The 12088-nt window shown below is 38.7% G+C and overlaps 1 protein-coding gene across 1 annotated transcript in view; it reads right to left on the bottom strand.

Moving 5' to 3' along the window:
- Positions 1-12088, bottom strand: part of nphp4 (nephronophthisis 4) — a 163234-nt gene that overhangs the window by 149243 nt on the left and 1903 nt on the right. The gene's annotated exons all lie outside the window — the stretch shown is intronic.

Raw genomic sequence — 12088 nt, 5'->3', positions numbered from 1 at the left:
CCCAGCTTTACCAGCAACAGATCTCAGCACTCGCTCTAAGTCTTAGTTTGTCACCCAGGTTTTGGTCTCCTGACATTTTGTAAATCCTGTCTGAAATGCCTCACAAACAAACTGTGGGCACTGTCTGAATCCTGGAGATGCATCACAATACGGAAGGAATGCAGGAAATATAAAACAATGAAAGAAAATAGAGGAAGTCTGCCAGACTTCAGATACAAATAGGTAAAGATTGAATTGACATGTCAAAGCCTGAAACAACAAAGTATGAGACAGACAGATTCTCTTTCTTTTCTTCTGTCTGAACACACACACAGAGGCAGTGCAGACCCCGGGGAGAGCTGATAGCCGAATTATAGGGACGAGCTCTGTGTGTATGTGTGTTTGTCTGTGGAGGGAAAAGAGGGAGTGACAGAAAGAGAAATGAGATAGGGATGGAGAAAGAACAGTCAAGTAAGAATCAAGTCAATACACACCACACACAGTAGAAAGCAGCCACACACACACACACACACCTAAAACCTCCTCAAGGCTCTCATCTCTCCCTACTGTCACCTCGGCAGTAGCTCTTGCGGCCCTTCAAATCCCACGATCACACATACACACACCCACAGTATATAGCTGCATATTACTGGGTGTGCCACTCTACTGTGTAAAGCTGTTAAGCAGCAGCTGCTCCGCTAGATGTTTGGTCCCCTTGGAGCTGAAATATTGATCAGTTCTCAGGCAAGGCAGAGCAGCCTGTGCCCCCACCGTCCCCATGTATAATTGAAGTGTATATCTTTTAGTGTGGAATGCCAGTCGGGAGAAGGAATTAAGCACAGAGGTAAGCTGAAGGCCTGTCTATGCTGCCATGGCAGCTCCTTTATCCATCAATCATATAGCTTTTCAGACAGAGGGTTTTCATTAGCCTTCTACTTTGACTTGAGAAGGTGCCATACCCTCTAAAAAGCAAACAAAGAAGGGAAGACAGGACATAGCAAGACCCACATATGTGTTTTACAGCTAGTCATTATCTGAGCTCTCTTTTGAGGCATTCCGGGGAAGCAAACACTCATAAAAGGAATGCATTTCAATATATAGCAGATGTAGTTGTATTTCAGCAACAAAGAGAAAGAACCAAGAATGTAACTCAACTCATCAACACTTTGACTTAATATAGTCGCTCTCAAGCACATCATTACAAAAAAATTTTTTAATGTTTTAAAAAAGCAGAATTGGCTTTAAAAATCAATTCAAAGTGATACTTTGAACATTCCTGTGCACTGTAGATAGTGCTTAGTAGAGCTATTTTCAGCTACTCTCTTGCCACAAGGAGTCACCACAGCAGGTAGCTCCGGATATCCTTCTTCAAGCAAACCAACATGGGATACATGTCTACAGCTGGAATGGAACCAGCAACCTTTCAATTGCCAAGTGAACGTGTTAACCATTGTAAGCATCTGCTGATATTCATTATTTAAAAAAAAGACAGAAATGAGAAACACTGAACTCCTAGAACAGCCAGCTTCTTGTCTTTAAAAAATGGCAGTATCTATCCTAAAGAAATTATTAAAGAAGTTCAGTGAGTATGAAAAATACAATAACACAGTAATAAAGCTGTTTATAATATAAACTGATTGAGTGCCTTTAATGGTGCAATCAAAAGGGGATGTATAAATGTCTTGCAACCAACTTCTCAGTTTAATACCTATGTGTAGTCAACCAAATATTCAAAACCACTGAAGCAATAGCAAAAAATCTATCAAGGAAAAATATTTTCATAACTTTTTTAGGCCATCTACATGCCAGCAGCAGACCTCTAAACTCAATTAAACCTCTCTGGTTAGGGCAGTTGCATAAATCTACAAGATGAAGAGCTCATGGGCTTTAAGTGAAAGCCAAGCATAGAAAATAAAGGTGATAATTGCACCATTAAAGCAAACACCACCCACACATTTACTTTCTCATTTATTAATTTAAAAGGTTCATTAAATAAAGTATAGCCTTGCAAATTGTTTTAAAAAAACAAAACAAAACAAACAACAACAACAAAAAACCAAGTAGTGTGTCCACAATGTTTTCTAAATGCATGTGATAATGACTTTGGGTACATTTTCAGCTATGTGCCATTAGCATAAGAGCAATGGCATTGTCCGTCTGAACTTTAGGTTAGGCTATTTGGCCCACACAGAAAAATATCAACATCTAAGAGTCATTAGGAGCTATTCTGGTAGGGTGGCTTTAGTGATCCCATTGAAAACCACTATGAGATTCACATTTTTGGTTTTAAGTGGAAAATACTTAACAGGTATCGAACACCTCAACATAAAATTCTATTAAGACATTCAAGTGCCCCTCAAGATAATTTGCCAATGCTTTAGTGATCCTCTTAACTTATGAACCTCCTCCAACAGCACTAAAGGTTAAAGTATTTTGCAACCTCCCAATTTAATTATTGGTGCCACAATTTAATTCAGGATCAAAACAATTTGGGTTTGAAAAAAAAGAAAGAAAAAACAATAACAAGGAAAGCATTTAGGTTCCTACTATACTGTGCTAAACCTCTATCATTTGCCCACTGAGCTGCAAATGAAACATAACTGACTGCTAACTGTCATAACAGAGTATGCTGCATGTTTATTTCAGTGATTTTTCAAGGTTATTTTGCAAGTTATTTATTAAATATATGAATTTTAAAGTCTTCTTCCAGTGTGATTTTTTTCCCAGCAATGCATTTTACTGCCCATTAGTACGAGTAAATTACACTCTGCTGTCTTGTAATTAACATGTCTGTTTCAGCTTCCTGTCTGCAATACCAATACTGGAAAAAGCCATGGCTATGTATAGATGGAGCTTTTTTCTTTGGCCCAGCAGAGCTTGTTTTTGTTTAATAAAATCTAAAACTAGTGCAATATGGTCTATTTTTAGATATACACCAGATGCATCTTAGGAGCCATAATTGTGTTGTTTCTAGAAAATGCTTTATTCTAAACATAGGACAGTAGTAGTCAATAGTATGTTGCCATAACTCATTATAGTGTGATCTAGTGAGAAGTTTTACCAATCTGTGGACATTTGCAGGGGTAGAAATAGTGGCATGTGTGATTCTGTTTGGTTTATGAGCTTACGTTTTATTGCATATATTGGTGTTTATTTTTACTTTAGTGTTATTACTGCAAAAATTAATTTAGCAATTCATTATTTGTTCTGTTTTTGTTTTGCAAATTTACATTAAATGAATTTGTAGCCAGATTCATGGATGAATTGAGTGGACAAAAACCAATCAATACCAATTTGCCATCAAGACAGGCCTAAAATTAAAATGCTCACTCTGCATTTATGAGGCAAGTGCTTTCTCAATTAAGTGCTGGCAATTTAAGGGCATCTCCACACAGAAGGGACAAAACACCACGAAAATAAACGTGAAAAGCATAAAATCTGTTAAAAAGATTCATGCTGTGAGTTAAAAATTGTATCTGCTGTTGGTTAACACCAGATACAATTTTATTATGTTATATAATATCATACTTTTATGGTCCTATATACTGAAATGGTATGTATTAAGCACACAGTAGTCCAGCCTTTCTTACAGAAATTACATTTGGAAGTGGATGTCCTGAGTAATTGTCCACCTATCTCAAATCTGCCATTTTTGTCTAAAGTTCTAAAACTCACGAGCACTTGGAACACTGTGTACGAGTCAAGGGCTTGGCTTTTAACTGGGTGAAATCTTATTAAAAAAACTCTCTCAGTTAACACTAGAAAATATTCCTCTGTATCACGAGTTATGACATCTGAAGTTCTGCAATGATCTATCTTGGGGTCTGTTTCTTTTTTCTTGTTCCTCCCACCAGTTTATTCATTTATTTATCAACATAAAATCTTTTTTCTTCGCAATATCATTTATCTGTTTTTACCTTTAAATATTGAAAATCATTGTTCCATAATGCAGCTCAATGAGTGCATTTTGGATATTAAAAAATAGATGCCTTACAGTTTCATACAGTTAACTAAGTTCAAAACAGAGGTCATATTGTTTGTTCCTCCATTATTAACTGAGAGCTTGATGAATAACTTGGGCACTTTTAACTCTTTTTTATTATTAAAACAGTTTAAAACCCTTGAAATAATCTTTGACACACAAGTTTAAAATTTGACAAACAAATCAATGCTGTGGTTAAGATTCTTCCAGCTCAGAAGCAGCAAGATTTCTGACAGGGACAAAAAATAGAGATCACATTACTCCAGTGTTAGCAGCCTTGCACTGGCTCCCTGTGCATTACAGAATCCAGTATGAAGTACTGAATACTGGATACATATGCTATGTCCATATTCTCCCTCAAAATCATTGAGGACTGCTTACCAATCACTCTTGAGTGCTGCTGAAGTTCATTTTAAAAGGAGTTGGTACTTTCACCTTCATTGCACCAAGACTCTACAATGATCTCCCATGTGACCTCTGACAAGCATCAGCTTTGACTCTCTTCAGATCTAAATTAAATATATACCTTTTTTGTCAACCTTTTGGAAAATGCTAATCTTTGGAACTGTGGCTGAAGCACAGGTTGTTGTTGTGTTACTTTATGTAAATAGTGTGTACCATGAATTTTTAGGAACCCTTTTATTTTTTTACTGTACTTTGATTTCAAATGCACTATATGAATAAAATGTACTTACTCACTTATAGACTTATCAACTGATGATTATATTAGCACTAAAATACTGCTCCAGAGCTGTCATCCTCTCATCAGTATATGGACACCACTGAGTCATTTAAGTCTTTTAAGTTTAGGCATTTTCAGACTGCCTACTGTGTAATTAATGTTTTCTCCCAGTCACTCTAACTTTGTTTACAATCTGTGGACTCTAGTTAGAGCAAACAGGGTAAAACATGTGGGCTAACTTTAACAAAGTAAATGAAAAACACAGTAAATGCAATAGTTGCTGTGGCATAGATATAGCCTCCTTTTAGAATAGCTTCTATTTACAGAATTATGGATGAATATCAATTCAATATAAAAGCCAGTACAGATACTAGCATCAATTATACCTATCCCCGTGTGATGGTTTTGGGTTTTTCGTTTTTTAGTCAGTCAGGGGATATTTTTTAAATGGAATTCCATTTGAAAAATATACACTCACTGGCCACTTTATTAGGTAAACCCGTTCAACTGCAACAAACAATTATCTAATCGCCAATCACATGGGAGCAACTCTGTGCTTTTAGGCATGCAGAAATGGTCAAATGGCTTTCTGAAGTTCAAACCGAGCATCAGAATGGAGAAGAAAGAGGCTTAAAGGGATTAAGTGAGCAGCAGCTCTCTTGTTGATGTGATTTTCACCTGGAGGTTAGGAAATAATCACTTCTTACAACCAAGGCTTGCAGAAGAGCTTCTCTAAACACACTGAACCTTGAAACAGAGAGTCTAGAGCAGCAGAAGACCACACAAGGTCCAACTACTGTCAGCTAACACACCATGTCACAAAGTTTAAATCATTTAAAACTGACTACTTCAACATTACAGTGAGTTCACTGGTAGTCAAATGGCCTCCACAGTCATCAGCTCTCAATCCAATAGAGCACCATTGGGATGTGGTGGAACAGGAGATTGTCATCATCTATGTCCAGCAGACAAATCTGGAGCAACTGTGTGATGCTATCACATCAATATGGATCAATATCTCAGATAAATGTTTCCAGCACCCAGTTAAGTCCATGACACTAAGAATTTGGACAGTTATGAAGGCAAAAGGAGGTACAACCCAGCACTATCAAGGTGTACCTAATTAAGTGGCAGCTGAGTGCATATATTTCTTGCTATATGAATAAAATATACATAAACTGGTATGGCTACCAACATACAGGCCCTGCAATCCATCAACAGAGAAACAGTCTGCTAAACTGAAATGAATCAGTGGAATAATACCATTACAGATGTTTCCTTGTATTCAACCCAAAACAGCTAAAATTACCAGGGATGAACATAATTTATTCTAAGCTCTTCTCTTCTCATGGAGTGACATGAAAAGTGGACATGAGAGTTAGATCATGTCACATTTTTCCAAAAAGACGTATGTGACAGCTCAATGTCCACGGTTGAGTGGCTGGGAATCATGTGTGCAATCATACGTGGCAGACTGCAAAACACTGTGCATGGCACACAACAAATACACCAGACTTCAAAGAGAAGTTGTTTTTTTTTCCCCTCATCTGAGCAAGCCTTGCTGGAGTATGTCTCTGCTTTAAGAAAGCAAGGAAAAGTAGGAAGGGTTGAGGCTTTAACTGTAGCTTTGTTACAGCTCTGACAGCTTAAATTTGGCAATCTATTGTATGTTTTAGAAACTTACACTTTGCAGATGAGTGTGTCTGCTGCCTTGTACTCATTACTCAGAGCTCAAGTTTGAACCATAAGGGATTCTTCACTTTGAAAGTAGTTTGTTCTTAAGAGAAAAACGTTTCAAGAAACAAAAGTGGAGGAATTGCACATCTGATGTTTAAATATTTTCCCATCGGTGAAGCACTGTCTGCTTTTTACTTCTTTCAAGTCATGTAATAATGTGTGTGTGATGATGCGTATGCTGGTATAAAGGGTACTGTTTTTAGTCACATTGTGAGGAATAAACATGTGTGTGTGTGCGCGCGCGCGTGTGTGTGTATGTTACTCTTAGTTTATAGCATGCAATGCCAAATAGCATTTGCAGACCTAGAGAAACAGAGGTTGCACGGACACGAACAAAGCTTGGCCTTTTCTCCCAAGCCCATCTGTCGGCCTGATAATGTTGCACATATGAGAAGAAACCACTGGCTCCCCGTGAAGGCAGGGAGTTCAAATGGAGTGATCACAGTGAGAGACAATGCAGAAAGATGCACATTTCTCTCTCCACCATTCTCTCGACTCCTCCATCTGTGCATCTGTAGCACAACATTGCCCTCTACTGATCACAGCGTTCCCTTTGCCTCAACGTGTTCAAAGGAGAGTTAAAATATTCCTATAACTCCCAAACAATCTGAGTCATGATTTGAGAAAACCAACAACTGGGGAAGTAAGTGTAAGTTGGATAATTCAGGACATATTGAGTTGTACAACAACAAAAAGATTCCCCCCAAAAAAATTCTCAAAAGGGACATATTTGACACACAAGTCAAACACATCACAAAACAAGGTTCATTGTGATTCAGAAGGCCTGAAAGTACGACTGGACTTCACAGTAGTTTCTGTTTTGCATGCATAAATCTTATTCAGACCCACTGAAGGCTTGGCATGGCAATTAAAATGGCACTACTTTCAAAATAAAAGCCTAATAAGTCTGACCTAACAATTAAAAACAACCCACGAAGCAGCTGGTACAGTTGACAAGATGTCATTCCTCTATCAGGAAAGAAAGAGATGCAAAGAGAGGGGGGAAAAGATTTAGTAAGCGCTCTCTTTTTAATCACCGTGCATCTTAGCTTTTCACCAGATATTAAAACCAATCCATCATGGTTGACTGGGGGGGAGGGGGGTGTCTTGCAATTTTCCCTGTGCTCCCGTAACATAGGAGAGAACCCCCCAAACATTATTTGGATATCAAACAGCAATTTGCCACTCATAAACACCAGCATGAATGCAAGTGCATTGGGCCAAATCCAATAAAAAAAAAAGCTAGTGGAGCTCTTGCGGCATGACACAGAGAGGGCCAGGCCCACTTTATCATCATGATAGGATATGATGTGGTTTATATTATTACCCTGGATGGATAATTGGATTTGGATGCTTATTGGGACACCAAGCGGAGGTTTTTTTTATACAGGCTATGACTATTACGGCGGATCAAAGTAAGGCCATACACTGTGAGATATTGTTCGATCAAAAGAACATCACGCAGAGGAAGGGGAGAAAACAGATGGTGACAAAACTGGAAATCATGAATGTGCCATAGCTGTGACTCATTGGTGTCTCTGCACAAAGACTTATGCAACACTCTGCATTTACCAGCCAGCCACAGTTCACAGTACTCCTTCCATTAAAAGGGTTTCTCAAAACACCATGTACAACACTCTAAACTCATGAGGCACCTCCAAATTTGGAAGCTACCGAGGAGCTTGCATTGCTCTGATGCGATCATAAAAACAGTGGGTCGCTGGCCTCCGACCAGGAGGCAGAGGCCTTCAGATGTTTGATTGAGAGAGAGAACACACACATCCAGCTGTTCTCTAGAAATCTGCTCAAACATAGCAAAATGCCCAGTAAATGATAGTAAATATGATGCAGGGAGACAAGATTTTCAAGGAATGTGACTACACAGGGGCACCTTATGTAGTTCACAACTTAAGGGCTTTTCAAAAGAAACCTTCTGGCAGGTAAATGCAGTCACTCATCAGACAGGAAGATAATAAAACCCCACCATCAGCAAGGTGACTATTCTGCATCAGAGTGGCCTTAGTTACTGCACAAACTGAAGGTGGCATCCCCAAGATTCTCTTATAGTAGATGTCATATATGCAAAACTAAAAACCTGACTTTTCTCTAATTTAGAGGGAGGTACATAATTCCTGTTTCCAAAATTTAGCGGTTTAGCAGTGCTTCTACAGCAGCTTGTAGAAGCTGCCAGAGATCTCTGGATTTAGATGGCACTTTCTTGTAACGACATCAGGGCTCTGTAGGGGTCATACCATCTGCTGCATGGCTCTGGCAGTACTTTGGGGTCATGTGCCATCTCATCTGTCTCATTTGTGGGACACCTCACCAATAGCAGCTTTGGATTGAAAAAAAAAGTGGCTAAAACAGTTGCAAAATACTGTGTATCCCCTTTGCTGTCAGTCCTTTTGAAGCACCTTCTTAGAACTAACTCCCTGCTTGCCAGGACCAGAAGCTCACCATTTTGGGGTACAATGCAAACTTGCATAAATTAAAATGAAAATGCAACATGCAATGTGGAACTTCAATATGGCATCCAGTCACAATTACCGCATGTAGCAGTCTTTGCAAACTAAAATAATGTATTCATGTAATACATGAAAGACACATTACAGCCACTTCAGTTGTAAATCATTTAACATCCAGTGTTAAAGTAGCTGTTAAGATGAGATGGCTGACTGGCGGATTAATCTACAAGCAAATCTAACAGCACGTCGTGATTTAACAAGACGTCTCTTTTTAAATCTCAGTAATGGCTGAAATATAAAAGCTTGAACTTTTTCACCGCATGCACACTTACATTAAAAAAGCGATTTAAGCAGGTGGGTGGGTAGATGTGTGGATTGACGGCACAGTTACATTTGAAATAAAATACTGTTTTTAAATCGAGGGGATTTATCAGATTCAGCTCTGATCTTACTTCTGGTTTGAAAGTAGAAAGGAGGCTTGACATTACAAGGAAAATTCCAACGCTGCCAGCATTGATATAAAGTGAACCTTTAGTAAACTGCGTGGTAGGGGCATTAGATGTTAAAACATCAGTTGGAGCTTCACTGGCAAAGTATCCTCACACCTAACCAAAAAAGCTCTGGTGATGCACAAAAAGCTACTTGTTGCCATCATGAATTTACTCACAGTACAGGAAAGTCGCTGGTGGGTTCCTGGCTGAAAAGAAGATCTTCCCATTTGAATATATGGATTCTTTCATTGATCCACATACGAAAATTGGTCTCTGTCTTAAGTATTTGGAGCAGCGTGCAGAAACCATGAAGGGCCTAGGGGACTAACTCAAGACATCAGTCACCCAATCAAGATTTGACCTGGTATATTTCTCTTGTAGGAAACCCACCCAACAGATAAAGATCATGCAAGTTGCAGTGCACTTCAATATCAGTGTGGTATATTTTATCTTTTGTATCTCAAGTCTTTCTCTGTCACGACATTCCCTTCGGTATTTTCAATAAGAAATTGAAAATTTCATCATCAAAGCAGATCTTTACACCATGCAGCTTGACATCAAAAATACTTTTTTGTTCCCCGTTTTTGTTCCCCTTGATTACAGAGAAGAAAAGACTCAAAGACTCTGAACAGACTGAAACCATGTTTGGGAAAAAAGAAAATGAATCGTAAAGACTAAAGCGCAACAAATCTGACCTTTGACTGAAACTGCATACAACTGCAATCCCAAGTCAATAAAAATAAAAATATTAATACATGTGCTAAATTACACCAAGCATTACATAAGTACTTATAGCTGTCCCAAAGGGCGATCTTAGTTATGTTGCACCCCTCTGCAACTCTGTTTTCCGGATTGACTGACTTTAACTTCGCCAATCAGAATAAGCCCTCACACGAGCCTGGCTATCAGCTCACTAAGTTAACCCAGGGTTTCCCGTGCAGGAGACCAACTGGCTAACCAATTACAAGCATGGCTAAGTGTACTGGCAGCAGATCAGCTGACTGTTAAACAGACAATGCAGACTGAAAGCAACACATCTGCTACAGAAAAAGCAGCAGAGTGTGTGTGTGTCTGAGAGAGAAAGAGAGAGAGAGAGAGAGAGGGACAGCACTATACAACAGTTTAATACTAAAAGTCCTATATAAACACGTGAGCACTTTAAGTGCTTTGCAGTCAATAAGACTGGACAAGATCTATTATAGTAATAAAGTCTACCGTATTTGAAGCCTGGGAAGAGAGCTGGCAAAAATACTGATTGTATAATTTAACAGATTTATCAGTATCACAGCTCTATCATTAGGCCACAGGAGAATCTGATGGAATATAATTGAGTACTTAATTCAATTAATTTTTAAAAGACAGGTTTTAGCTTTTATTTTTTCAGCTGCAGTCTCAGTGCTGTTTAAGAGTTTGAGACCAACTAAAGAATAAAAATAAAAAACATGTAGGAAATTTGATACAAGAACCACAAATACAACGGTGCTCTGTTTTAGGGTTATATAGTTATGCTTATAAAATACGATTTTTGTGAAATCAATTGAAGCCAACAGGAAGAAAAAAGACTGAATAAATGTGAAAGTCTAGAATCTGAAGTTATTACTAATTCTTACTGGGGGAAATTCATAGATATGAGATTTTATTTAAAAAAAACTTTATCCCATCCTACTATGTGGGCACAGTGGGCAAAGGCTCATCCAACAATGGTGTCGCTATTTTCCAGAGAATTGAAGGGTCAGGAGGCAAACTCAGGGTTAATTAAGAAGTTATCTGGATAAGACAAAATCCTGCTTTGTACTACAAGCCTCTGGTATCTTCTGAGATTCAATATCTCACTAGCACAACACAGTAGAGTAACACTAAACACCCAGTAAACAAAAAAAAAGAGTGTTTTGGTTGGGAAGCTGGCTTCCAGTGTGCTGTACTGTAATTCAGTCCAGGCAGAAATGCTACCATGGCCAAAGACTCCCCACAAGTTACTTGGCCCATTTTATAGTTCACTGGGTCTTTTGCAGGTTTTGTGTATCAATTGCAAACAACCTCATGCTGATTTCTTAGCAGGACTGCTGAACTTGTTGATTGCACAAGTTAAATCCATGATGACAGTTACAGCAAGGTAGCAGAAACGTTTGTTCTTGTTCACTTGTGTGCATGGGAAGATAACTAATGAGTTGCAACTGCAAGCACATTAAATGAGGTACCCTGCTATGTGCACTATTAGATGTTAAGTTTTCTGTAGCTAGTACACAGTCTTGAGTGAAAAGAGTTGATTGATTTTTCAATCACATCTGTTCAGAGAGAGTGTGAAGCAGAGAAGGCTGAGCCAAAGTAGCACAACACACCAAAATCTCCACAATGTTACACTGCCAGCTTTTTTTTTCTTTTTTTTATGATTGGTTGTCACACAATCATAGAAAGCAAATCACAGCATCTCCAAGGGCAATGGCTTACTCAAAACCCCCCAGCTGGTGCTTAGCAGGACTGCTGAACAGTTACAAATGGACATCTTTCTTTTTTTGCCCTGCCACTGTCGGTCTCATGCGGTCACTCACACTTATTTCAGCCTGTTTGGACTTCACCTAATGGCCCAGAAAGGGCAAAGCTCTCATGTCATTCGTTTCTAGATGAAACTAGCTCAAACACATTTGCTTGCGGCTGAAAATTCCCTCACTTTGCACAGAGGTCATTCTGTCTGAACCTGACACTCAAAGTAATACAAAGTATTGAGAAACATGATGATGTTGCACTACTATTT

Source organism: Oreochromis aureus, linkage group 20 (genome assembly GCF_013358895.1).
Source record: "Oreochromis aureus strain Israel breed Guangdong linkage group 20, ZZ_aureus, whole genome shotgun sequence".
Taxonomy (NCBI): Eukaryota; Metazoa; Chordata; class Actinopteri; order Cichliformes; family Cichlidae; genus Oreochromis; species Oreochromis aureus.
The sequence above is the reverse complement of the archived record's forward strand: the minus strand, read 5'-3'. Positions and strand labels throughout refer to the sequence as shown.